Consider the following 23,622-nt stretch of genomic DNA (forward strand, 5'->3'; position numbering starts at 1 on the left):
TAGGGGCAGAGAAGTGGAGGGAGGGAAATGCAGGAAAACACAGCCAACAATAGCAAAGAGGGAACTTGAGGTTTTGAGGTAAACACACCTGTGGAGCTGCAACTTTGTTAAAAGAACACCTGTCAATCTTGTATATCAATTATCTGGTAACATTCCACACCTCCCCTAAGCCCTCCCCAGACCAGGTCGATAAAAGGAAACTACCTGGCCATCCTCAACGTCTTTCCCCACTCCTGGAGACTGCGGGTTCCTCTCTGAAACATACTTTCGCTTTGTATAGCTCCCTCCTTTTCTGCAATAAAAGCTGTTTGTGTAGAATTGCTTCCTGTCTGTGGTCACTCTGTCATACCCATCCTGCTTGTAAATTTTCCAAGCAAGCAGCCAAAGAACCAGGATGGCAGTCTGCCGAGAAGCCAGACCAAACAATAAATGACTAATGGCCCCCATACATTTCCACCTTAAAAGAAGTCACTTAACCAAATAAGTTGCTAAATTGTGAAATTAATCTGGGCGGGAGAGACTAAAATGCAATTTTCTTTGGGAAAAATTACTCAGCCATAATCAGTGTAACAACTTGTGCAAGACTTATTTTTTGTTCAAAATATATAAACAAGAAAATATATCAATTAACAGTATTGACAGTGTTTTGGGTTGATTGTCAGCCACATGGGCCAAGGACTAAACATCATTTTAACCATCATTAACTTCTAATCATGACCCTGAATCATTTCTTACATTTTATCTCTTAATAAGTACTAAATTTTAGGCTACTTATACTAGTCCATAAATGGAAAATCAAAATTGAACCCAAATTCCATCCATTCAGTCTGGGAGGCTATGAACGATAACTCAACCTACCTCCCAGATTTCTGTCAAGTTGGCTGTGTGATGATGTTAGAGAAATACGAGCCTTTAATCTTGTAACAGAAGTAAGGGCCTGGAAAAGGGCAAAATGTGTTACAAGTTTTCTCTTTCAACCACCACCCACCCCCTTTTTGGGAATTAAAACATGCATTCCTGCCTGAGGCCAGCAATCAGAGGGGCTAAGGAGTGTTCTTTGTTTTCTGTACCAGAGGAGATGGCTCAACGGAATTGTCCAGACAGAGGTCATGCATGAGATTGTCTTCACTGGAGATTCTGTAAACAGGAATAGCCCAAAGCTGAAGATTCCCTTTAAAAGCTCTGTATTTCTACTTAAAGGGAGGACAACGGTACTTTAAGAAAAGAGTCTGCCATCCTCCTCTCTTGCCTGCAAATTAATAAACTTCTCTTTTCCTTTTCTTCAAACCACATGTCCTCATTCTTCATTCAGCCGTACCAAACTTTTGGTAACAATCTGACATTATAATAGTATATGAGGGAGCTGGCTTGAGGTTTTACTATGTGGGGCACGTTTTTTCCCCTCAAAATCAGACTTCCTTTCATTTTGGGTATCAGAGTATTCACTAATAAATCCTTAGATAATATTCTTTGATAATATGGTAATGCTACTAGTGATCCAAATCTAGCAGGTCATGTATACAAAGTATTAAATGCATTATGTATATAACACACATATAGCTGAGGCACTGGGAACTTTAACATTCAAATTTAATATAAGAGAGAATCTATTCCACTGGTTTCTGAAACCTGCTAGCTTCGAGTTCCTGCTTTGCCCAGGTGTATCAGTCTGTGGATTCTCTCTTTAACCAAGATAAGCTACTGCTACTTGTAGGGACCAAAGACCCCATAAAGGTTTGCTGAAAAATTACCAACAGATTGCAGATTGATTAATAGGAGGAAAAGGATACAAATTTATTTAACCTGTATACAGGGGAACCCTCAGAATAGAGATTCAACTCCCGAACAGGGTTTAGAAGCTTTTATGCCTTTCTGATAAAATGGGTTATGGGAGGGGGGAGAAGAGAAATTCTGTTGAAGGGCAATAAAGGATTGCTAGGGAGGATGAATGGAGGGGGAACAGAGATAAACTGGAAAACAGTTCTCTTTGGAATTTAAATGAGTCTGAGAGAAGAGAGATTATCTTAGTGTCTGTTCAGATGTGGTCACATTGCTGGTCTTCCAAGGAGGGAAGAAAACAATAATTGTTCTCCTAGGTGGGTCTGGACCTTGGGCAGATAAAGAAACTTAAACATTTTTGGAGAGTGCGTATGGTGGTGCCGGAGTGACCGTGAGGCTTCTTCAGTCAGTCCTGCATAGCAAAATGCCATATTTTAGGGTAAAATAATATATATTTTTTTGAGGCATGGTCTCACTCTGTTGCCCAGGCTAGAGTTAAGGAGAGTCATCATAGCTCACTGAAGTGTCAAACTCCTGGGATCACTTGAGCTTAATCCTCCTGCCTCAGCCTCCCAAAGTGCTAGGATTGTGGATGTAAAATATTTCTAATGTCCTTCATACTCTTCTTTGGGCCTTCTGAGTTCTGAAAAGCACCCTTACATATCCATTCCCCAAGTAGATTTGTCTTCACTCAGACAGTCATTGAAGTTTAAGGAGTTACAAAGGTGTGGCAGCATAGATCTGCAGGACCAACTAAGGATTTATTATGGGAAATCAGACACTCTGTTTATAAACTGTCCTTCAGTCATTCTCATTTGCCATCACACAGTCCAGCATTCTGGCTTTCCTCGGGTTATTGGCCTCCTTTCTCTTCCTCAGTGACTCTCTCCTTCCATTTCTCCCTCTTGTGGTCAGGAAATTCAAAAAGTCTTATTTTATTATGAGGAGCAACCTGACATTTGTTTGTCTCTCTCTCCTCAGCCCTTCTATGTGTAAACCACATTTTCCACATGCAAATGTCTCGTGAAAGTATTAGGTAGATGGTGAGGGATTCCAGGTCTTGTAGGGACAAAAGTGGGTGCTTCAGTGATTCACACCCCTGCACATGGGCTTTCAGAGAGGCTCATGGGAGTTCTGCATGCACAGTAAAACTCAGGTCATGCAACTCCCGGCTGTCCAATCAAAGTAGTTCCATGGTGACGTCTGAGCCACAGGGAGGTCCCAATCTGGGCACTATAAAACAAGATGCAGACCATAACCAAGCCCCCTTTTTTTGGCCCCTTCCTTTGGCTCTCCCTATGCTGTGACAGTGGGTCCGGTTGTCATCTGTGTCGTATGCACCATGCTCTGTAAACGTGTATCTTGCTCTTGTTCTATAAGCCCATCTTTCTCTCCTCAATAAACTTCATTTTTGTGCTTGCCTAACTTTGGTACATCTAGTTATTCTTTGGCCACAAGGGTGCCAAGAAGTGATCAGACCAAAACCTGACAAAAGCATTTTGCTAAAGAAAAAAACGTCAACCTGAAAAAACCATTCCATTTCTCTAAGTTATAGAAGCAGATACATTGTTAGAGTTTTACAAAATGCAACCATATTTTCTCTTCAATATGTCTGACCAAGTATCTATTTCTAAATACAAATATAAAGACAGATATGTATATTTAAACCATAATAATTAATTTTGGATTAGGTTTAATTTGAAAAGTTACTGTACATGAGCCAAATAATAATTAAACTTATTCATATTTTACATACCCATCGATTTGGCTGGCTCATTGCTATGGTAGATTCCTCTTGTGTGAGTAGCAAAATTATTAAGAATCTGTGTTCTTGTATTGCTAGTCTTTCCAGATAAAGAAAAAACAGAACAAAACAAAACAAAAAGAATCTGTGCTTTGATGTGTATCTATAAATGATATTTTTCTATTAATAGATAATAATTTTTACTGTGCCCTAAGATAGATTCTATAGGTCAACTTGGAAGAAAACTCAATGAATAATTTTGAGCTATTAGTTTATGATTAAATGTCATGGTTAACCAGCAGAGCTGTATTTCAGGTACTAGTCAAGGACAAATTCTGGAAATACACTTTCAATATATGTTTTCCCCAAATATTTGATAGATATTCATAGCAACACTCATTGTTTTTGCCTCTGTAATAAACAGAAAGAAAAATACAGAAAATTACACAAGGAAAATCTGAAAGTACCTATTATACCAGAAAAAATTTTATACCATGGAATTTAAGGCCCCAAATTACATAGGAGATACTCAGAAACTTAATTATTCCTTCCCTCATTGATGATTACTTATCAATGCAAATAGCAAAGAAAAATTATTTTAATTAATGTGCATATTAAAGTGAGGAAGAAACTATGCCTTTATGACTGATGTTCTCTATAAGAATAATTGCCTCATTAACCTTACAGTATCAACTCTGCCTCATTATGAAGGTCAAATAAATGGATTTATGTATTTGAGTAGGAGAAAATTTTATATAAAGTGTTGAAAGTGCTACTAAATCATTTGTTAGACACACAATTTTAAAAGACAGTCCTAAAAGTTAAATGAAATAGGCATAGAGACATAAACCATAACATGTGCAATTACTATCTTTTACATTATTTTTTCAAAGAAAGAACGATGACTCAGGATGGCATAAACTATATGTATTCTTGGAACAAGACATGATCAAAGTAGGAAGTGTTTCCTCTATATAAGACTTTAAAAATACAATGGCATGATTTCTACAGAGAGAGCTTAAAATATAAAATAAGATATGACAATGTCTCTGATTATACAAAAAATTAGTGTGCTATTTTTAGAACACCACTTCAAGAAGTGTCAAGATTCCTGGCCTATGTTAAATGACCATACCCATATTGTTTCCCCCAAATTTTGAAAGTAATTATCCTTCCTACAGATATTAAATCTCTCTGAAACAAATTGAACATAAACAAGAAATATTTCACTATAAATGGACTCTCACTTTAATAGAAATTGCCAAAAAATAAGGAACCATTGAATTAGTTTTAAAAGGCTGAGATGTTAATTAAACCTCTTGGATTTTCAAAGGTCTGTAAAAATAACCAACTCCAATACTAACATTTTCATAACCTATAATTCTATGACAGCTTTGGTCATTATAGTAAAACATGACAAATGTTCATCTTTGCTTTCATCAAAGTATTCTTGTGTCTAAATGAAAAAGAAACTTTCCATGATTTTTTTCATATCTAACTGAATTTTTAATTTTAGAATTGTTTTCTAAGGAAAAGTTTTGAGGATAGTAGAGGGTTCTCATATGCCCTGTGCTGAGTTTCTCCTATTATGAACATATTAGTAGGGTGCATTTGTCACAACTAATAATCCAATATTGATACATTGTCATTAACTAAAATCTACAATTTATTCAGACTTTAATACTTTCTTTCTCATGATGATTTTCTGTTACAGTATCCCATTTGGGGCAGTGCGTTATATTTAGTTGTCATGTCTCCTCAGTCTTCTTTGGCCTGTGACAGTTTCTCAGACTTTTCTTATTTTTGATGACTTTGACAGTTTTGGTGAATGCTAGTTTCAAAATTTTAGGTAATTTCTAAAATATCCCTCAATCTGTGTTTGTGTGATGTTTTTCCCATGGTAAGAGCAAGGCTATGAGTTTGGGAGGGGATGACCAAACAGATAGAATGCCATTCTTAACATATCATATGCGAGAATACATGCAATCGCTACGACTGATCACTACTGATGTTGACTTTGATTACCTGGCTGTGGTAGTGTTTGTCATCTTTCTCCACTATAAAACTTACAGTTGAATATTCAGTAAATGTTAGTATGTATTGCAAGAGTTATCTTCTTTTCTTAAAAAACAGAACACACACCCAGCTGTCTAGTGAGGATTAGGACTCTTTCTGCCTGGAAAAAAGGAGTTTAAGAGAGGCCTCAAATTCTCTTTCAGCTCTACAGTCCCAAACTCCCATTCTCTTCTGCTAACAGAAGCTGAGTAAGTGGAATCTCCATATTATAAAGAAATTGATGGATGATCCTAAACACAACTGTGAAGGCCAAGAACTAATTGGAACCCCACACTGTGAATGTTTGGACCAGCCTGAATTATCTTTACTTTTAAACTTGATTTTAGGAATAATTTCTGGATTTCTACAGCATTTTTAGGTTGAAAGGCTTAGGACACAGATGGAGCATCTAACTTAAAATAATAGATGCCCATAAACCCCAACCACATCAATAAGAGAAAATAAAGTGGTGGACAAGGAGGAAATTTACAGGACAGAACTGTGGCAGAATTGGGAGTGGGGAGATCATGTATGGGGGAGAAAGAGTTGTCAGAAATTTATTTGAACTAAATTCAAAGTCATAGTCCCACAAACATTAAAGTTCCCTAGACTTTAGCAAGTGAATTATATATAAGATTGCATTTAACTTGTATTATTGCACTAGTTTAAAAGCCCCTTGTCTTCAGAGGCTTAAAGTCTAATGAGAGAGACAAGGAAAGACTAAATAAATGTAATGATCATGGAAAGAGCTACTACACTCATCTAATAAGAGAAAAAAGGTCCCCACACAGATGCACACACACAGACACATTCATATACATTTATAATCTGTATTCTTTATTAATATACCCCACTGTGGTTTGTTGGTAGGGATTGCGTATTAATATACCCCACTGTGGTTTGTTGGTAGGGAGTGCGCGTGCGTGCATGTGTATGTGTGTGGTGCATGGGTACTTCATTTGGAAAACACGTGCCAGCATGTTAGCAGTAATTGAGGGCTAATGAAACAGATACACGTGGGAAAGAACATCCTGGTTTTTCCAACAGTGCAAAGCTAAAGTGAGTCAGAGGTAACCTTAACTGAGATGACCTTGTAGCCATCTGCCATTTCCCAGGCACGTCAATAGGACATGAGATAACAGGATACAAAAATATAAAAACTCTGTCTCCCTGGCCAGTTACTGGTGTGGCAGTGTAATTAGGAAAAAAAACAGAGAAGGCAAATAAAAGCTAGAATGAAAACCAGCAGGTCATGTGGTAGCACATGATGGTCAGTATAAATTAGAGGTTAAGATCATGAACTCCAAAAACAGAGTTTTGGAGCTCAGATTCCAGCTCTGCCACGTACCAAGTATATGACCTATCTGTACCTCCATTGTATAATCTGTAAAATTAGTATAATAATAGAAACTATATCATATTATAAGATAGTTTTAAGGATTAAATGAGTTAATATCTGTGATGTTAAGATTAACTCTTATGTGTAGCAACCATGTAAGTGTTAATTGTTATTACTTCTTATAGCAACTAAGGGTAGTTTCTCACAGCTGCTCTACGTAAGCAGTTTGGAATCCAATAAACATGTTTTAGCTCTTACCGAGTATGTACAACCCTGGGTAAGTCATTTATCTTCTCTGAGTTTGTTTTCTCAACTTTAAAATGGGTCTTTTGAGGAATAAATAAAACTATGCATATAAAACCCATAAGACAGCAGCTTACGCATAATAAAGAATGAGTAACAATGTTTATCACAATTATTAACATGTCAATAGAACTGGCCGAATAAAAAGTAGAAGTTAACCAAGTGAAGAGAGGTCTCTTAATGAAAAGTGCTAGATCCTAGCACTGCTATCAATGAACTTGCAGGGTCCCAAACACTTATAAGGAGGGGGCAGTATGCTGCTACTTTCAAGGCCACAGAAAATGTTGTCTAATGTTGTTACCAAAATATATTCTATGATTTGATTTTTGACTGAGAGAGCAGCATTATATTGTCCAGCAGGTTGTGTTTCCTATATTTGGTGGGTGTGACTTGCATGCAAAAGAAATATAAACCAGGAAGGCACTGTGGCTCACACCTGTAATCCTAGCACTCTGGGAGGCTGGGGTGTGAAGATCGCTTGAAGTCAGGAGTTTAAGACCAGCCTGAGCAAGAGCAAGACCCCATCTCTACTAACAGAAAAAAATTAGCCAAGCATAGTGGTGCATGCCTGTAATCCCAGATACTTGGGAGGCTGAGGAAAGAGAATTGCTTGAACTCAGGAGTTTGAGGTCACTGTGAGCTAGGATGACACCACAGCACACTTACCTGGTGACAGAGCGAGACTCTGTCTCAAAAAAAAAAAAAGAAAGAAAGAAAGGAAGAAAGAAAAAGAGAGAAAGAAAGAAAGAAAGAAAGAAAGAAAGAAAGAAAGAAAGAAAGAAAGAAAGAAAGAAAAACCTACACAAAATTATTTGTACACTTCATGATCTAGACATATTTTTGTGAAATAGTTATAATCACTAGATTTTTCTTAATGCCAAGGTTGCCCGCTTTTGTCCTTCCACCTTCTGGATGGGATAATGTGGCCTGAAAGCCCTCAGCAGATGCTAGCACCATGATCTTGGACATTCCAGCCTCTAGAACTGTGAGCCAAATGTCCTTCTCTTTTCTGAAAACAAATGGAAATGGAAAGCGTAACATACCAAAACTTATGGAACACAGCAAAACAAAAGTAAGAGGAAAGTTTATAGTAATAAACACCTACATCAAAAAGTAGAAATATTTCAAAGAGAAAAAAAGGTAATAACACATCTCAAGGAGCTAGAAAAGCAAGAACAAAACAATCCAAATTAGTAGAAGAAAAAAATACTAAAGATCAGAGCAGAACTAAACGAAATAGAGATTTAAAAAGCAAAGCAAAAGATCAAGAGAACAGAAAGTTGGTTATTTTAAAGATAAACAAAATTAACAAATCATTAGGTAGACTAGTAAAAAAGAGAGAATCATACATGAAAAAGGAACCAATACAACTGAGATCACAGCAATACAAAGGATCATTAGAGACTATTATGAACAACTATATTCCAAAACATTGGGAAACTTAGAGAAAGTGTATAAATTCCTGGACATATATAACATACCAAGATTGAACCAGGAAAAATAGAAAATCTGAACAGACCAAAAATAAGTAGCAAGATTGAATCAGTAATAAAAATTCTCCCAACAGAGAAAAGCCCAGGACTTAATAGCTTTACTGCTGAATTCTATAAAACTTTTAAACAAAAACTAATACCAATTCTTCTCAAACTATTCTTAAAAATTGAAGAGAAGGGAATTCTGCTTGACACATTCTATGAAGCCAGCTTTACCTTGATACCAAAATCAGGGGAAAAAACACACACACACAACAGAAAAGAAACCTACAGGCAATATCCCTGATGAGCAGATGAAAAAAATCCTCATCAAAATACTAGCAAATTGAATCCAACAGCACATAAAAAACAAACAATACACCAAGATGAAGTAGTATTTATCCCAGGAATGCGAGGATTCAAATTAATAAATGATACATCATATTAACAGAATCAAGGACAAAATACATATGGTCATATCAATAGATGCAGAAAAAGCATGTGATAAAATTCAACATCTCTTCATGATTAAAACTCTCAACAAATTAGGTATAGAAAGAACATATCTAAACACAGTAAAGGTCATATATGGCAAACCCACAGCCAGCATCATACTAAATGGGGAAAAGCTGAAAGCCTTTCCTTTCACAACTAGAGCAAAACAAGGTAGCCCACTTTTACCACTCCTATTCAAGGTATAACTCAGTGTCTCAGCCAGGGCAATTAGGCAAGAGATAGAAAATAAAGGGCACCCAAATTGAAAAAGAGGAAGTCAAATTGTCCCTCTTTGTAGAAGACATAATTTTACATATAAAATCCTAAAAATGGCTGGGTATGGTGGCTCATGCCTGTAATCCTAGCACTTTAGGAGGCCGAGGCAGGAGGATCGCTCGAGGTCAGGAGCTTGAGACCAGCCTGAGCAAGAGCGAGATCCCTTCTCTACTAAAAATAGAAAGAAATGATCTGGACAGCTAAAAATATATATAGAAAAAAATTAGCCGGGCATGGTGGCACATGCCTATAGTCCCAGCTACTCGGGAGACTGAGGCAGAAGAAGGATTGCTTGAACCCAGGAGTTTGAGGTTGCTGTGAACTAGGCTGATGCCACAGCACTCTAGCCCAGGCAACAGAGCAATACTCTGTCTCAAAAAAATAAAAAATAAAATGAAATGAAAATAAACCTAAAAACTCCATGAAAAAACTTAGAACTAATAAAAAATTCAGTAAAGTCACATAATACAAAATCAACAACAAAAATCAATGCTAATAGTGAACTAGCTGAAAAAGAAATCAAGAAATCAATTTCATTTACAAAAAAAAAAAATCCAGAAATAAATTTAACCAAAGGGATGAAGTATCTCTAGAATAAAAACTAAAAAATTCTGTGAAAGAAATTGATGTGGTCACAAAAAAAAAAATATGGAAATGTATCCCATGCTAATGAGATTAGAGGATTTAATATTGGTAAAATGACCATATCACCCAAGCAATCAATAGATTAAATGCCATCTCTATCAAAATACCAATGACACGCTTCACAGAAATAGAAAAAACAATCCTAAAATTTGTATGAAACCATAAAAGACCCCAAATAGCCAAAGCAATATTGAGCAAAAAGAGCAAAGCTGGAGGCATCACACTAGATGACTTCAAAGTATACTAAAAATCTATAGTAAACAAAATAGCATGTTATTGGTATAAAAACAGACACATAGACCAATGGAACATCACAGAGAACTCAGAAATAAACCCACATATTTACAGCCAACTGATTTTCAACAAAGTTGCCATGAATGCACATTAGAGAAAGAATATGCTCTTTAATAAATGATGCCAAGAAAACTGTATATTCATATGCAGAAGAATGAAACTTGACCCCTGTACTCCACCATATATAAAAATAAAATCAAAATAGATTAAAGACTTACACATAAGATCTGAAACAAAACCTGATTTTAAAATGGGCAAAGGATCTGAATAGACAGTTGTCAAAAGAAGACATACAAATGTCCAGCAAGTATTTAATAAAATTCTCAATATCACTAATCATTAGGTCAATGTCACTAATCATCAGAGTGATGCAAATCAAAACCACAATGAGCTACAATCTCACCCCATAGAATGAGTTTTATCAAAAGGACAATAAGTAACAGTTCTGGCAAGGATGTTTGGGAACTCTTACACACAGTTGGTGTTAATATAAATTAGTACACGTGTTATGGAAAACAGTGTGGTGGTTCTCCACAAAACTAAAATAGAACTACCATATGATCCAGCAATCCTTTTTAGACTTTTCAAAAACTTGAAGAGAAAGGAACAGCATTACACCTCATAGAGAAAGACACTACAAGAAAACTACAAACTAATATCCCTTATGAACATTAATGCAAAAATCCTCAAGAAAATACTAGCAATTAATTTCAGCAGCAAGTAAAAAAATTATATGGCATGACCAAGTAATATAACTATCCTGAGTACAAGAAAAAATGCACCAGTCCCTTCCTCAGAAGAGAAGGTGAAGTCCTTGAGTGATTTTTCACTCTTCTTTTGATATACTATATCTTAACTACTAAGATGTAAAATAACAATACTGAAATACTGACATAAACTCTATATACCTTAAGTTACATAATAAAAGAATAAAAGAAGGAAAGAAAAAGATATTTGCATAACATATGTATATGTGCACACAAACTCATTCTTAGCAAAATAGAAATATTCATGACAATTGGAATCCTCATTTCTGTAACTGGTCATGTGGTCCTCACTGCTATTTATAACTACCTTCTTCTGTTACTTACTTTGTATTCTCTTTGCCTTCAACAAGTACCTCAGCTGGTTGTGGTTCATTACTTGGTAGAGTGACCCAAACCTTCATTCCCAAAAGGTATGGGCAACTGGTAGTCCCGCCTGGATTGGACTGTAGTAGTTTCCCATTGATCTTAGTCATAGGGCACGGTAATACTGATAGGCCCTATAAAGACCTCCTGTATTTCCATTATGGAGTAGTAGTCCAATTTCCAATTTCCTTTTGGTAGTTGGATCAATCACCCCAGCTAGCATCATAACTCCCTTTTTAGCTCATTGGCTTAGACACATGAGGAATTTTAACTTTCAGTTCAGTGGAATCATTGTGTCACCTGGTAGAAGCATTGTTCCTTCTGGAATGTATGCCTCTAGGCCAGCAGAGCATAAAGTCATGGGAACAGTAAACAAAATTTCTTTTAGTGAGTCACTAGAGGTAATGGTGACTGCCACTCTTATTTCTACCCTTTGGTTCCAAGCCCCATGAATCCTGAGTATGGAAGAAATGGTAATATATATTGTATGTTGATTCAGACTATATACAGCCTCTGGAGAAACTTGCCCCAGCCCTGCAAAGTATTGTCATCTAGCTGATGTGACTGTGTCTTCAAAGGGCCATTACAATGTTCTATCAAACCAACTGCTTCAAGATGATGAGGAACGTGGCAGAATATTCCATGAAGATGAGCCCCTTGCCATACTTCTTTGGCTGTGAAATGAGTTCCTTATTCAGAAGCAGTGCTGTGCGGAATATCATGACGTTAAATAAGGCCTTGTGTAAACCCATAGATGGTATGGAAGTTTTGGCAGAAGCTCACTGTGTAGAGAAGCCAAATCCATATCCAGAGTGTCTATCCCAGCAAGGATAAAACACTGCCCCTTTCATGATGGGAGAGGTCCAATGTAATCAACCTCTCACCAAGTCGCTGACAGATCACCCTAGGGGATGGTGCCACATCAGGGGCTCATTGTTGGCCTCTGCTGCTGGCACATTGAGCACTCAGCAGTGGCTATCCCAGTTCAGCCTTGGTCAGTGGAAGTCTGTGTTGCTGAGCCCGTGCCTAAACTCCATCCCTTTTCCCATGGCCACTTTGTTCATGAGCTGATTGGGTGACGACAGGAGTGCCTGGGGAGAGAGGCTGACTGGTATCCACAAAACGGGTCATCCTAGCCACTTGAATATTAAAGTCCTCCTCTGCTGAAGCCATCCTTCAGTGGACATTCATATGGGACAGAAATATCTTCACGTCCTTTGACCATTCCGAGATGTCTATCCACATATCTCCTTACCAAATTTCTTTGCCATTAATTTTCCAATCACGTTCCAAGTCCTTGATCATCCAAACCATTGACTACAGCCCATGAGTCAGTATATAATTGCACATCTGATCATTTCTCCTTCCAAGCAAAGTGCACAGCCAAGTACGCTGCCCAAAGTTCTGCCCACTGAGAAGATTTCTCTTCCTCACTGTCCTTCAGGAATGTTCCATAAAGGTGCTATAGTTTTTAGGTGGTGTCTATATATCATGCAGAACCATCTGTAAATCAGGCCCTATGCTTTCCTCTCTGTCAACTGATCATAGGGTGTCTTTGGGGGTGAAGTTCTGAAATATGCCTTTGATTAAGCGTATCAGATGATTTTAATATGCCCTAAATTTTTATCTATAGATATAGGTAGACAGATAGCTATCCTTGGAGGAATATGGCTTGACCCATAGTATAACTGATTATACTAAGATGCCTTATCAGTGAGTTTTATCATTTTATCAGGCAGACCTCTAGATTTGACTGAACATTTTCAAAAAAATAGTGAAATGTATATATAGAGAAGAGCACTATAAAGATCACAATAATGACATTCATGCTCAAAGTACAGAAATGATTGTCACAAGTACCTGAATTATATTCCAATTTCATTTTGTGGCTTCAGGCAATCAAGATGTCCTCTTTGTTTCTGCTTTCTCAAGTACTAGAATGGAGGAAAATGTTATAAATGGCATTAAATAAAATATTGATGACTGGCCATCTATAACTTAAGTAATTAAGTTCTCAATAAATCCTGCCAATTCTCAAGTTTTTAGGAGCTGATGACTGAGCTTGCATTTCTGGTCTCCTTCTTACTGCCTGCCCCCCCTGCAACCCAGTGCTCATTAGCACTCACTCCCAAGAGTGGGCAGCAAATGGAGGAGAAGGTGGAATTCATGTCAATCAATCATGAATCACTTCTTAATAGCTCTGCTCATTTCTTGCAGTGAGAGAAACAGTACAAAGGATGGGGACAGAACATCATTGTGATTATACAGAAATAGAAACATAGTTTGCCAGTATGTGCAGAGTGAATATGGCTACTCCACACATGCTTGATGACTAGATGACTTTGACACATGCCAATAAAGTAAGTGAGTAGTCCTGGAAAGCAGTGGAATTTCATTTGCTTGCATTTGTTCGTTTTTCTCCTAAAAATATAGTTTAAATGATGATTCTGCTTCAAGAGGAGATGGAGTATCACAATGTGGTTTCTAAAGTGATGTACAGGGTTTTAAACACATCATTCCACTATCACATTCCCATGTCCTAAGAATAGGTTGATACACTATATTATATTTATATAGTTAAAAGTACAGGTTTGGGCTCCAGAATGTCTGGGTTCCAAATTCTAACTGTGCCTTTAGCCAGTTAAATTTGAACAATGAGCTTTACTTCTCTGTAGCTCAGTTTTCACATCTATCATTCCAAAAAAACTCTGTGGTTTTTGAGATTAAATGAGGTAATACATGAAAAGCACTTGGACATAATTATTATTAAACACACATTAGCCATTATTGTCTTATGGTATATTTTAAAAGAATTTTTCCATATTATTTTGTATGATGATTTCAAATTTAAAGAAGCATGATCTTTTTCACTAAAGTTCTCCTCTAATTAACAAAATATTTAATATTCATTCTGTCTACCTAGAAAATATAATAAAGAATAACATATAAAGAAATAAATATAAAGGAATACAATATGAAGAAAATAAAACCACCCAAAACCATTAGCCACTCTTAATGGTTTTGTGTATTTTTTTTTAACTTTCTGTGTATATTTTTACCTCATTGAGATGAGATGGCAATACTCAAATTTTAGACCTACAAAAATGGCAATTTCATCTCATATATAATGTTGTGCATTGAATTTCTGTTTATTTTATATTTTATGTCTATATATAAATGTTAATAATAAACTAGACAATGGAGATTATTATTCCCATTTTATATTTTTAGAAACTAAAGCTCAGTATAGTTAAGTAATTTATCCTGAGACATGATTTGCAAGTGTTGGAGGTAATAATAAGGTCTAGGTCATTGATTTAGAGGAAAATGTGCTTTCTCTTAAAGCAAATCATCTTTTAAAATTATTAGTTGAAAATATAGATCATAAAATGGAATGTGCTGAATAAGAATACCATTCTTATTTCCAAAAAGCATAATATCTGGTCTTCTATCTCATCTTCAAATACTCATCTTCTATTTCATTTTTCCATTTCATGCACTCTCCAAAAAATGCTTGAAGCCTCCTCATTGTCAATTCACCAAAGGTCACATGTTAAATGCCTAAAAATGGGTGCTTAGCATTTCATAATCACCATAGTACAAACACTATAATGCTCTCCTCACCAAAACTATCAAGATTATTGCTCTGTTTCATCTATCCTTTTTTCTTAGCTGAAGCATTTTAAAGCAAATTCCAGATGTCATGTTATTTTACCATTTATTTTAGTAAACATGTCCAAACAATAGAAACATTTTCTCCTACAATGCTAAGGCCATTGTCACACACAATAAAATTAACAAAATACCTAAGTAAAAGTTAATACTCGTTATACTCAAATATTTTTGACTGACTAAAAAGGTATGTTTCATGAGGAGGCTGAGGTAGGAAGACTGCTTGAGCCCAGGGGTTGGAGGCTGCAGTGAACTGATTGAGCCACTGCACTCCAGCCTGGGTGCCACGATACCCCATTTCAAAAAAAAAAAAAAAAAAAAGTTTTTCAGTTGGTTTTGTGACTCACAGTTCATAGCAGTTCTCCCTTACATTGCAATTTGGATGAGTCTTCCAGGAAGCATTAAGACGGCATTAAGAGTGTAAAAGATTTATTGGGAGTTAAAAAAAAGAAAAAAAGAAAAGAAAACAAGATTGGGTAGGAGGACCGACAGCCCTATGGTGTAGTTGTAGCAAAATTTGTGGCAGAACAACGGAAAACTCTGGAGCCCATTACAGATGTCCCATCTTGGAAAGAAATGGTGTACACATGTACCACACTGTTGCTCACTCATTAGCTAGAGCGGAGAAAAAAGGCTGAGAAGAACCTACAGGAACTCACATCTGGAGCCTGTCAGAGGGGTGGGGAGCCTGCAGACCCAAGGCCACATGCGGCCCTACAGCAGCGCACCAGCATGCCTGGCTAGTTTTTTAATGTTTTGTAGAGATAAGGTCTCACTATGTTGCTCAGGCTGGTCTCGAACCCCTGGCCTCAAGTGACACTCCCACCTTAGCCTCTCAAAGAGCTAGGATTATAGGCATGAACCACCGCACCCAGCTTCCACTAAAATTTTGATGAAAATAATGAAGACTTCTGCTCCCCAAAACTACTAAATGCACAAATAAATAGAATTATATATTTACTCATGGACCTCCCCCACACATTGAAATTAAGAACTACTCCTCTAAATAATGCTTATTACTTTGTAAATTGAGTACATTCTCTTGTCCATTTTAATAATTAGGTCAAACTATAACAGTACCCATTCTTCCAGGTAAGAACCCCTCCTGTGCTTTGTGTTTTTAGTTTGTGACTTTTCATTTTGAAATTAATTCCAGTTTATAAAATATTGCAAAATATAGTACAAAGGATTTCTCAATACCCTTCACCCAGCTTCCCTGGAACAAAGACTTGGTGACTATTTTGGACCATGTAGCAACCTTGAGAAGTGATGTCACTAAGGATAGTGGAGTAAAGGATCAAAGGAATGTGGGTTCTGAATAATTATGGAGCTGCAACACCAGCTGAGGACTGCCTGCTCTGGACCTCTTATTGGTGGGAGAGAAATAAACCTCTTTTTGTGTAGCCACTATTGTGGGCTTTCCATTATATGCAGCTTAATTTCTTCTTAACTGATATCTAAAGGCTTCTCACACCCCATCCCCATTACTGTCATTCTAAGAATGTCCTGTAATGTTATATATTATTTTACTGCATATTGATCCTTTCCATGTTGTATTACTCCATAATACTGTTGGGAAGGAATTATATTCTGAAATACGGCTTCTGGATATTCATAATAAGCAGACATTATAACTTTTACACACAGTTATACAGGTTTATATACTTTCTAAACCCAATAGATCAGTAATGATAAGTATACCTTTATTATATGTAATCCCTATCCCAAATCATCTTTGAACTAGAAAACCTATCTTATGCTTTGAAATCAGATGTGCTTGGACTATTCAGCAGCTGTCTATGTAGTCAAAATGTGTCACAAATTCCCTATTCTAATAGTATCATTTGATTATTACCACATGGCTATAAGGTAGACAGGATGGAAATTATTGCTATTTAATGACTAAACTGTGATAAGATATAGCAAAATAACTTTCTCATGGTCTCATGCTGTTGAGTTATAGAATCAGGGATAGAAAATACTGTTTCTGTCCCTTGCTCTGTGTCTACTCTTTAATACATAGCAGAAAAAGCATCTATGTATAATAAAAACCCATGTGGAATATTTTTTAAAATATTGAATTTTAAAACATGATAATTTCCAAATCCTTTAAATTGTATTATTTTTAGTGCCTCATATATTATTTTTTTACTTTCAAAAGAAGTCATTTCAAAATAAGTAGTAAGGGCTTAAATATATATTATCAGGTATCATCTCTGTAACAGCAAACAAATCACATACTTCAATTTAATCTATATCCTGAATGGTTAGTAAAAATGAAGCTGTATTATTTTTTATGTTTGTAGCCAAGTCGATTGTGATTTCCCCATTGCTGTAAGTTAATTGAAACCGATATTATAATATTACTTATTCCATAGTATATTTTTTGCACCATGAATACAATGTAATTTTAACAACAAGAATTACTGTGGCTAATGTTTACTTTTTGCTTCTTATTACAATTCATAAGTCATATACATATTTTAAATAAATTTTACTTGGTTAATTTCCAAAAGCTGTTTAGCTAAGTGTCCAAGGTAAGCTGTAATAATTACATGAGTGTTTTCACTAACAAAAAGATACGTAGGTTGTTTTTATTATAACAAGACACACACACATGTAATCAGAATATTCTGTAACTAAAGCAGAATTTATATGTTTACTGGGAGATGAGATAATTATTCTAGAATTGCCATGGAAACAAGGACATTTTAAGGCAGTCATCATTGAATCTTTATGACAGTTTATACTACTATCTCCCTATGTTTCAATTTTGCTTATACAGAAGTGTTGCTAGACTGATAAAATAATTCACAAATTATTACATAGTTATTACCTTGCATTTGGTTCCCAGAAATGGAAAATTCATGCCTGCAAAGAATATGTCTGAGCATTCTTTTCTCATTTACCACGTGGTTGGTAATGTAGTAAAAACATTGCTAGCATATATAATAGTACCTAATGTAGAATACACATGATTTTCCTCATTTGTTGGTTTTTTCTTTTTTTTTTTTGTCACATTGAGCTACACGTACCAAGATGGCTTGACTGAGAAATTACCTTTGCTTTTTTTCTCCCACTATTGTGAACTCAGCATTAAAAATTTTATAAAAAGAGAGATTTTCCCATCCTCATTCCCTCAAAATGAGGGAGCAGCGCTTTGGGTCTTAGAAATCTGGGTTTCCCTGGCTCCACAATAGAGGACTTTGATGTTAAAATATAGGATTCAGAAAATACTGTTTTTGAATTAGAGGAGAGTAAGAATATTTAGTGTCAAATGAGTAGAAATAAATTGTCCTAGAAAGAGTTGGGGTTCTTGAGACCATTAGCATTTTACTCTTCACGCAGCACTCCAGAAGTAGCAGAGCCTCTGAACAGTATGACTGTGTGTATGTGTGGCATAAAGCATGATGTTCTGGGACCAAGGAGAAAGCCCTGCAACAAAATTAGACAAGGAGAGTGTGGATGTTGTCACCAGAGAAACTTACTCTCAAATGGATCATGCAAACTGAGCAAGGAGAAAAAGCAGACTGAGTCCACTTAGAGCTGTGCTGTCTAACATGGTAGCCATACCCACACACGGATATTTAAATTTGAATTTAAATGGGTTATAATGAGATAAAATTAAAAATCTAATTCCTAATTCACATTAGCCACATTTCAAATTCTCAATGGCCACCTGTGGCTAATGGCTACTATATTAAACCTCACAGATAGATCATTTCCATCATCACAGAAAGTTCTATTGGACATATTTTCCCTAGACCCTATGCCATACTAAGGAGGACAAAAATTAAAATGACTGAAATTTCATTTCACATTAATATATGATTTAGAAAATTAAGAAACATGGCATTTCTTGGATGCCCAGTTTTGAGGAAAAAATTTTTATTATCCCCATTAGATATTCTTTCTCTCTCTTTTTCTCTCTTTCTTTTCTTTTCTTTTCTTTTCTTTCTTTCTTTCTTTTTCTCTTTCTTTTCTTGTTTCTTTCTCTCTTTCTTTTCTTCTCTCTTTCTCTCCTTCTTCTTTTTTCCCTCAAAATGCATTCCTATAATTCTCAAAATGTTATGTGAAAAGTGCCCACAACAAAAAAGAAAAGTAAAAAAGTTCATGTGGCATCTGATATTGTAATGAACTACAACTGAAAGCAGATATTTCCTTAAAAGTTAGTATTTTCTCTTAAATTTGATATGAACATTTCTTTTCTAGTACCTGCAGATTCAAAGAAGAGGGGGAAAAATCACTCCCTCTGAAAACAACTAGAAAAACCACAAAAAAAAAAGTATAAAAGAAACATTTATTTGAAGGATTTGGACATCTTTGTAGGCAGTAAGAAAAGGAGATTTGACCACAGAAGTGAGTCAAGCATTCAGGCCCTCTTTACCCTAGAAATCTTTACTAATGCTGACAGTAGGTGTTTACTAATGCTGATAGTATTACTAATGTATGAGAAGCTGAACTGAGCTTCGATCAGAGTCATAGGTATGGAAGAAGTAGAATTGGAATTTACAGAACACCAAAGAGGAGTTTCCCTGGCAAACACCACAAAGCTCCAATGGGAACTTCCATAAAGGGCTACACACTATGAATAAGGGTAAACCAGAAATGGATCAGCCCTCACAGGGATGAATGAAAGCTCAGCTTTAAATTCTATCAATACTTCAGTGAATTGAAGCAATCTGGAATTATTAATACACCTAACCTAGTAGTCTGCCAAAAACAAACTAAATTTACTCTGGAAGAATATATAATAATATTTTTCAGGGCTTCAAATTATCTCTATAATGTCTCACATATAAAAACTAGAACTTACTGAAAATAAGTGAGATTATAAGGATATAAGTTTATATGACCCAAACTCTACAGATATAATAGATTATTTCTCACAAGAAATTCAAATAATGAAGATACCAAAAACAAATTTTACAACAATTATTACTCTGTTCAAGTAATTAAATTGAGAATTTTGAAGGAAAACTGAAATTTTTTTAAAAACTGAAAATTCTATAACTGAAAAATACAACAGAAAAAATTAAGAATTCAACGAATGAGTTACAGTTGAAGAGAGACTAGTAAACTGGAAGACAAATTAGAAAAAATATTCTAACTAAAGCACAGATATTGTAAAGAATGAGAAATGTATAAAAAGGTATATGGAAAATATAAGCCATGATACATAGGCATAATATATATTTATTTGAAGCCATGTACAGAGGGAAAATAAAGGAAATGATGCAGAAACAATATTTAAACAGAAAATGGCTGAGAACACTCTAAAATTGGCAAATGACATTAAGCAATAGATTCAATAAGCTCTGTGAAATCTAATCAGGATAAACAAAAACAATAACAGCAATAATAACATCAAAAAATTACGTAGAAACATCATAGTAAAACTTATGAAAACCAAAATAAAGGCAAAGAGCTAATATCATTCCACTCTCCCTAGCTGTGTGGTAGCCTTGGAGATCATAAGCTTTGCAACTAGAGTATCTTAAAAAGCAGTAGCCTTGGTGCCACTGAAAGAGAAAAACTTCATTTGGAGCTCCTGAAAAGACCCATCCCAGACAACTGTCACCATTTAACCCTTTTGGCAGTTCATAGAAAAGCTCTCTTCTCAGAGCTTGTATTTTTGTGACCTGACTCAGAGCTGTGAGATCAATGTTATTTCCAGTGCATTTGTAAAAAAATAATAATAATAATAATAAAATCAACAATGGTTTAATAACATAGCTGCTTGAGTCAGCATTATGAGTTGGGGCTAACAAGTGGCTGGTTGAAAATATAAAGAAATACTTGAAAATGACATGTCCATATGGGACTTTGATAAACCCCAACGTATACCTGGGAATCTAGAAGGTCGTGCACATACACAGAGCTGTATATGTCCAGGGTTAGGGGCTGGCCCAGGAAATATCTAAAAAAAAGCCCTAACCTAATACTTGTGATTTACCTTTAAGTTCTGCGTGAGCAGGAACTAAAGGTTAAAGAAAAGTCTTAAACTGCCTGTTGGAGCGTGGAAAGCATACCCCAACGCACACACAGACACACACACCTTCAGCAGAGGCTGGGAGATATACACATTCATGACACTTTAGAAAATCTCTGTCTAATCGTTAGAGTAGCACTTAGCTAACTGAGCAGAGACTCCAGTGGCCACGCTCAACAAAGATTACAGGCTTTAGAGAATTAGTTCAGGAAAGCCACTAAACAAACAAACAGCAACAACAACAGCAAAGAACAAGAACAAATGTTGCGGACTGGATTTCCAGAGTTGACACATTGTATTATTTAAGAAGTCCAGTTTTTACACACAAAGCAGCAGAAAAGTATGGCCTATTCACAAGAAAAATAAATGAAAACAATAGAAATTGTCCCTGAGGAAGTCCAAATGTTTGTATTACTAGACAACTAGCACAGCTTAGCACAGTTAGACAACTCAGAGGGGCATAACTTAGTTGTTATAAATATCTTCAAAAAACTAAAAGAAACTATATATAAAAAATTAAAAGACAGTATGAGAACAATGCCTCACCAAATAATATGAATAGAGACATAAAAATTATTTTAATGAAGAACAAATTGAATTTTTAGAGTGGAAAGATACAATAACAGAAATTAAAAATTCACTAAAGAGTCTCAACAGTAGCTTTGAGTAGGCAGAACAAACCAGCAAATCTAAAAACAGATCAAATTAAATTATCCCATCAGAGGAATGGAAAAAAAAGAAGAAAAATAAACATAGGCTCAGAAACCAGTGAGACACCATCAAGTGTACCAACATACGCATAATGTAAGGTTCAGAAGGAAAGGAGAGAGAATGAAAGGGGGAGAAAGAATAATTGAAGAAATTATGGGCAAAAATTTCCCAAATTTTGTGAAAAGAATTTATCTGCACATCCAAGAAGCTCAACAAATTACAAGCAGCATAAACTAAAAGAGATTCACACATTGATTATCTCATATTCAAGCTGTCAAGGGCCAAAGGCAGAGAGAAACTTAAAATCAGCAAGAAAAATGTAGCTCATCATTACCAGGGATCCTTGAAAAAGACAATGTTGACTTCTCATGGGAATCAATGGAGTTGAGAAGGCAATGGGATAACATATTCAAAGTGCTTGAAATAATAGCCAAGAATTTTATATCCAGCAAAAATAACCTTCAAAAATTAAGGAGAAAGGTGGTTCCACACACAAACATGGGTCATATTATCACAGAAGTGGATAGCTGGGCAGTAGTAGTGTTTTTTCTTTGGCAGAGTAAAGTACTCTGTGTAGATCTTGACTCTTCAGTGTCTTCCCTCTGGAATTATACAAAGTTCAAAAAAGATGTCCTTCATCCTTTGAAAAGAGCTTATTGTAAAAACAAAAAAAATAGATGTCTTAAGGATATGACTCCAAGACCACTGTATTTTCTCCAGAAGGTCACTTGCACCAAGTTGAATGTACCATGGAAGCATCAAACATGCAGGCACCTGTTCAGGAATTTTCTCAAGCAATGATGTTTTGCTTGCAGCAGAAAGACACAACATCCACAAGCCTCTTGATGAAATCATTTTCTCCAAAAATATTTATGGACTCAGTGAGGACATGGCTTGCAGTGTGGCAGGAAATGCTAATGTTCTGACTAATAAACCAAGGCTCATTGCTCAAAAAAGTATTTATAATGGTTTCAGAAGCCAATTCCTATGAGCAGTTGGTTACAGCACTGTGTAATATCAAACAAGCTTATACACAGTCCGGAGGAAAACGTCCCTTTGGTATTGCATTACTGTACATTGGCTAGAATAAGGACCATGGCTTTCATCTGTATCAGAGCGGCTCTAATGGAAATTATGGGTAATGGAAAACCTTATGCATTGGAAATAATAGTGCTGCATCTGTGTCAGTGTTAAAACAAGAATGAAAGGAAGAAGAAATGACTTTGAAGTCAGAACTTGGTTTAGCTATCAAAGTGTTAAATAAGGACATGAATGTTAGCAAACTGCTGAAAAAGTGGAAATTGCCATATTAACAAGAAAGAATGAAAAAACATAATCAGAGTTCTCAAAACAAAGTGGAATAGTTGATCAAAAACCATGAGAAATAAGAAACTAAAGCTAAGCATGAGAAGAAAGAAAGAGAACATAAATAAAAAGATAAATAAAAGACAAAATATTGGGATTTTAGAACTCATTCAGGGTGCAATTTCTGTGTAAAAGATTTCCTAATCTTCCAACCTGAGAAAGCTTTGAATTTTTTTTTAACTTGTGCAAAACATCACATTCTGAATTGTATGCTGGTCATTTCTGAATACTTTATTGTAATGATGATTATTTTCATGGACATTTTAATCTTATTTTTGTTGGAATAAAACTTGGAAAGAAGGGTAAATTTTTAAAAATGAAGGTGAAATTGAGACAGTCACAGATAAACA

At 35.7% G+C, this 23,622-nt stretch overlaps 1 pseudogene; it reads left to right on the plus strand.

Moving 5' to 3' along the window:
- Positions 1-22,584: 22,584 nt before the first annotated feature.
- Positions 22,585-23,352, plus strand: LOC123640728 (annotated as a pseudogene).
- The last annotated feature ends 270 nt before the right edge of the window (positions 23,353-23,622 follow it).

This window comes from Lemur catta, chromosome 6, assembly GCF_020740605.2.
Source record: "Lemur catta isolate mLemCat1 chromosome 6, mLemCat1.pri, whole genome shotgun sequence".
Lineage (NCBI taxonomy): Eukaryota > Metazoa > Chordata > Mammalia > Primates > Lemuridae > Lemur > Lemur catta.